Below are 6,512 nucleotides of genomic sequence, written 5' to 3' on the forward strand. Positions count from 1 at the left end.
TGGTGCACCTCAGTTCCTCCTATTCTTTGCCTATGTCACATAATAGTCTAGTCTCCTGTGAGCTGTAATTAGACCTGTTGGTCTAATTTCGGTTGTTGAGTTTAGTGTGCAGGTGCTTGTGGCCTGTGATATGAAGGAGGTCAAACCAGGTGATCTGGTGTTCTCTTCTGGCCTTAAACATGACTCGATCATGACTCTGACTTAGGAAGTTCAGAGGTGGTTTAGCATTTAGTGCTCTACTCTGGCGAGGGATGAAGAAGGAGATAAAGCTAGATGAACCAATGGGCTGCTCTGGTATGCACTGAAGTAGGATACTAGGCTAGTCAACCAGAGGATTGCTCTGGAATGACAATTCCTATGATAATATTTTTCTCATTGCTGCTCTCCCTTCATCGCCTCCTTTGTTCACAGCATTTGTATTCTCTTTCCTACTGTGACCCTGGAGACTGAATGTTTGATCCAACCCACTGTGGAAACATTTTCAGGTCTTTGTGGGTCTGCAGAGAGGAAGGAAAGGCCATGCCAGCTTTGATCCAGTTAGAAATGTTTCTATATTTTGGGAATATATGGTGGTTTCCTTGATTATCCACTAGTAGAATATTTAAGGCCAAATTCTGCCCACGAATAAACAGGCACAACTCCTATTCAGCTGTGCCTGTTACCCAAGGTTCTCTCAACCCAAAGTGCAGGGGAACTGTACTCTTTGTAAGGCGGTGTCAGGAACAAATCAAAGTGGGACACAGCACATCTGTCTGATTAAAGATTGGCACAAACCCAAGTGCTCTCATCCAATCTTACTATTTTATTAGATCTCAAGTACACACAAATAGGCAAAAAGGTCAGAGTACCTCCAAACAATAGTTACCCATGGTCTGGAGGAGTCTTGAGTGATCAAATGACAAGGGTCAAGTGGCCAGCTATCCAGAGGGATATCTCTGGAGATTCCAATAGATGTCCAGAAGGTCAAATCCAAATCACTCAGACCTGTCTGCCTCTTTTATGTTAGAAACTACTACAATTACATCAACAACATGTCAATCAAAGAAAAACCATTAAGCAAGCACTTTTAAGCCATTAGTCATACAGATGTATTTTTTGCAAAGTCTGCAGTCTCATGAGTCCGGACACACACACACACACACACACTAGAAGTCAAAGATAGATAAATTTCCTGTCTTTCCAAAACCACATACTTCAGCAGTTTGAAGGAAGCAAGACAGGATGGCAAAGGATCGTGCTCAATTCTTGTAGTCACTCCCCTCCCCTTCCTTTCCTGGCCTGCCTAGTTATGCTAAGGCTGCTACAAAGACCTCAAGGGTACTTTTGACAATAAGTATAGTAATTGGTATTCAAGGTACTGGCAGTGGCCTGGGCATTTTGCTGCACTGCCAATGTCTTCCCTAACATTTCGTACACTGCAGATAAATTTTGTCAGTAGAAGTTACTTTTGTGATTCCACTTGGATTTGGCCATTTCAGTCGCAGGCTGTCTTTGATGCATTTTGCTTTGCTACAGGAATCCAGAAAGAAAAGGGCATGAAGCGTAATTTTTACTGATGGGAGAATTTAAATTATGCTTCCTGCGTCCAGTTATTCAGTGGTTGCTAATCTGCTAGAAATTAAACATTATTTCATACTGAAAACATAGGGACATGACTAAAATATAAATAAAGCTTTGGGAAATGACATTGTGAACATGGAGATAAAAAAAGAATTGGAAATTGGTGAAAGACCTCAGCATTCACTCCACCCATCATGTGCGTCTTACACTTGGATTTCCCATAGTAGGCAACTCTTGTCAATATTTCTGAAACACTTAGTTGCAGTCAGACGGGTTTTTTTTTTCCCATCGAGCTGGAAGAAGAAATGGGGAGTTACATACGCGGGTGCACAAGTCATGCACAGGTTCTGGTTTTTGGATATGCAGTTCAGGCAACCACTTTTGAAAACTGAGATCCTGTGATTTTTACAAATATGATTAGTACCATCCAATGCTTTATGTTTATGGCATCCAGTGATTTTTTTTTAAGTTCCATCTCACATCAGCAGTGTTCATAAGAAGGCCTCCAATACAAACAGCAGTAGCTCTGGAACAAGGACCTATGCAACATATCGGCAAGAGTTGTCAAATGGAACCAAAATTATTATTCATTATGACTGGGGGCGTTTTATAAAGGTGCCTAAGTAAGTTAGGAACCCAACCTTGACTTCTTTTAAAATTCCAGCCTACCTGCATCCATTCGTTAACAGTCCACTAGTATTCTCTCTATCAAGATTGAGGCCAGATTTGGCCCAGATATTACATTTTCCAAAAATCAAGCACTTACCAAACCAAAGACTGATACAAATGTATCTATTATTCTGGTTCCCTCCACAGGTTTTTCTCCAAGCAAATAAGCATTTCTTTGCAGCATGTTCATCCCCAGTACTGAAGCACTGTGCAAAGGCATGAAAACTGGAAACTGAAATCACCAATAAACAAAAGCCTGATTGTTTTAGTGGCCCAAATAGAGAGAAATGAAAAAAGGAAACAATCATCACAGTGAAAAAGCACTTCCATTTCAAAAATCTTTCCTTCTTAATAATTAAAATGTTATTGTATTAGTAACACAAGTAATGCTAGATATATTTTTACACATATTGCTTTTAACCGAACAGTCTCCCAATACTAGGAGTGAAATTCTGAGGCTGAGCATGAAGCACATTCATAAACAAGGGTATTGTCCGGCCCTAAGCCACCTTCTGGGGAATGGTGAGCACCCTCAGTTCCCATTGATTTCAGCAGGAGTTGAGGTTACTCAGCATATATAGGAAGTGCTCAACACATGCAGAACTGGGCATGCTGTTCTGTGATGTGTTAGCGATTATGCTGCTTTAAATAAAACAGACAAGCGCTGTCACTGTTCCAAGGATTGTCACTCATCACAGGGAACAGTCCTCACCTTAGTGACAAATTTACCCTCAACCCCAAACAATCCTGGTGGGATCTCTCTTATTATTGCAAAGTAAAAGATTTCCATTTGTTGCTTAGATTATAAGCTCTTTAGAACAGAGACTGTCTCTTTTACTGTCTGTAAAGCGGCTACTGCATTTGGGGTGTGACTGAAATATAAATAACAGATACCAATGGAACAGACAGGCCAGAAATACAGAATCAAGAAACTGAGGCTAATCCTACATCCGTTAAATCTTCCTGAACTGTGTTGTTTCCTGTGTTCTTTATTTTGGATCGTTGTCCCACATTTGAGCCCAAGCACAGTGAGTAGTACTGTATGCCAAGGACTAATGGATCCTTCCCCCTGTCTTTATTATGCCCTTCATCTCCAAGACAAAAGAGGCTGTTGGACAAGTTTCCAGTTTAGTTTGATACAGCGCAGTATGTCTCTGCGAGGTAATTAACAGTGCCAGAGGAAACCCCACTATTGCAAATGATCTGAGCACATGTGACTGTTTCTTGTTTAAATACGTTTTTCTCTCAATCTTCTCTTCCGAAGAATATCCTGCGCATTCAATGAGTTTCTGATCACCCAGGGCAAGGTCAGTGAGAGCATCATTGCTGTCCCAAGCAGAATAATGAAGCTATCAATAATAGTTAGATCAGGGTTAATAAGTGGAAGATAATGAGGGGGAATGGGAGGTCACATTGACACACGCTGAAAACACCTTGGCTTAAAAAGAAGTTTTGCAGTGAGGCTGGCTTTTCATTTCCCCTTATCCCTGGCAAGCATTTCATTTTTATTCTCCATTTATACTGATTCAGACTTGCTCACTTGATCATTTTTCTGTCAGCTTTGGCAACTAAGGGCCAAATCTGGAGAGGTGTTTAGCACCTGCATATTCCAGTGAAGTCAGGCTCAAGCCCAACTGACTCAGTAATGCTCTATGGAAGAAATTGCCCTGTCCAAAACTCCCCTGGTTAAACACAGTGAAATAATATTTAGTCCTCCCCATTTTCAGTGTGCTGTACAAACACTCCCACCTGACTGCACCTCACAGCACTGCACATAGGAGGGCACCGAGGCACCTGCCCTGCCTAGCAGAACACCCATGGGAGGACAATGCCAGTGCTACCACCATCTGGTCTTCTCTGGGGTTCAGTCCCCCATCTAGCACTACTGCCCCCCAGAGGCACAGGTGGGAATTAAGAACCTTGTGCATGCACAGGGAGCCTTCTTCCCCATGCAAGGGCCAAGAAAAATCATAGGCCCTTGCTCTTAGGTGACTGCAGAGACTTCACCTTTCTAGTGCTCTGCAGCACGCGCTAACCAAAAGCAACAGGGGCATTGGCCCTATCTGCACCCAGCACCTGCCAAGGGAGCTGGCCAGAAGCACTGAGGAGAATGTGCCGCACCACCCTAAAGAAGAGTGTGGGGCGCACGCTTCACTCGTGCTCTCACTCAGTCTTTGACCTCTCTGGCAAGACTGACAGTTAATAATTGGTTGTAATTCACATTTTTACTGACTTAATTTAGATCAAAATAGGGTACAGTACTCATTGCAAAACTTGTGCCCATACAGACTTGCAAAGAAATAGCAAAGGTATGAATCAGAAGCAAGCTGGTTAATTCCAGATACTGTATGGACAAGTCTGTAGAGATCGCTCCGGTGGTGGTGATCTCGGTACTGGATAGACACCCACTGATTTCATGTAGGTATTTCCAGAGGACATTTCCTTCTTTTCTCCATGCTCAGAATAACTGCCCAGGCCTTCCCAGAATTTTCCACAGTAGTATGGTAAGTGCAGACACACTAGCCAGGGTGACACATGATTTTGGTGTGAAGAATGCTGCTTTGTAAACACAATTCAGACCTATTTGTTGTAACCTACTCAGACATGAACGTCATGACCTGCTGACAAAACTCATAGCTGTACGTGTAGTGTCAATGGGTCCTTAAGCTGTGTGGTACACTTGCAAGGGAAGGGACTGAAGTCTCACTTCTTTGAAGCTTTTAATACCAAACACTAGGAAATGTCCTCTAAGGAACAAGCTTGCATTGGTAGAAAGAGGAACTGGATTGCTGTAAGCAGACAGAGTTCCTACCATGCTCCAAATTAACAGAGTATGCTTATACTGTAGATTGTCCATACTCACCCCCTTCCTGGGATCTGGCTTTATTGGTAACTCCAACAACAAAACAATCCTCCAGCCTTCTCCAAAAGCCTGGATGTTCCTAGGGGTTTCCCTGCAGAACCTCCTCTGTCCATAAAAGAGACTTTAATCCCTTTTATAGCCTTGCTGGAGCCTGATAGTTTGAGTCAGCAGTAATTCCACTTTCATGAAAGGTTCAAGCACTAGACAAGATGCATAGACAATGGAGTCTTGCATGCTTATTCAGAGTCTGCCACCCACTTACACTGATCCAGGATTCCACAGAGTGCAACCAGCCTCCCTTTCTGTCCTGCTAGTTGGGAGGGGAGTCCTGGACCTGTTTCAGTTGTAACACGGGATCACAGTATGGAAAACATTGAAAACAGCTGTGCTGGGGGCGGGCGATTGCCTTCTCTAACATCTAGGATTGTGTGAACACCATGCTATCTTGCGGACTCAGCTCCACAAATCTGCTAGCGCACACCAATTTTGCTGGAAAATGTATTCTTCTAAAATATCACCTTGTAAATGTGTGTATTCCTTAATACCAACATAGTATAATTGGATGGTGTTTAATGTCAACAGAGCCGCATGCTGCTCTCTGCCTTTGTTGCCTACAGCAGCTAAATACACCTCTTCACTCTGAGGAGTGTGATTTAACCTCAGCAATAGCTCTGGAGTGCAGCAGGATCAAAGATGTACATTTGGAGATTGCTTCAATAAAAAGCAATCTCTGCGTGCGTATATATAGTTCAGTACTAGGCCTGCACCATAACTGGCCACTTAGCAGCCCTCTGGTTGGTAATCCCTTCAAAAAAGACAAGAACTGAATAAGCCCTGGAGACTTTACCAACCTCTTTGTTCTCTATTGTGGTCCCTCCAGGTCAAAGCTGAGGAACTTTGGCACAGACTAAGAGTGGCATAAAGGAGGCTTGAACTACCTGTGGCCATAATGTGCCCATTCCAGGGATACACAGAATAGTTGAGGCCTAGATACTATGGTGAGAGACACATTAGCTATCACAGATTAAACAGACAGTCACACAGATGTCAGTCTCTGTGATTATCAGGCTGGCACTTTACATCAGCATCAGTTTCATCTTTCCAGAGAAAAAAGACATTGCAGTTGTTTTAAAATATTGTATTGTTTATCCAGTGAGGAAACATCTCCAAACAGCATAGTGGTAAACACGTTTGTGGGTGTGTTCATTTCATTTCCCCCCTACAGCTCCTCCTTCCTTGAAAATGCACTCTGAATGATCTCACATGCCCTCACTTTCCCCACACACACATGCAGTTTTTCAATGTGCTATTTTGGGATTGTCAGAGGATTAGAACACCCCCACTTCCATTCCCTCCAATTCCTGGACTCTTTCCCTGGCTAAACAGTCTCCCAAGTGAGATCACTCAGTTGTGTGGTCTC

This window comes from Mauremys mutica, chromosome 4, assembly GCF_020497125.1.
Source record: "Mauremys mutica isolate MM-2020 ecotype Southern chromosome 4, ASM2049712v1, whole genome shotgun sequence".
NCBI classification, from domain to species: Eukaryota; Metazoa; Chordata; order Testudines; family Geoemydidae; genus Mauremys; species Mauremys mutica.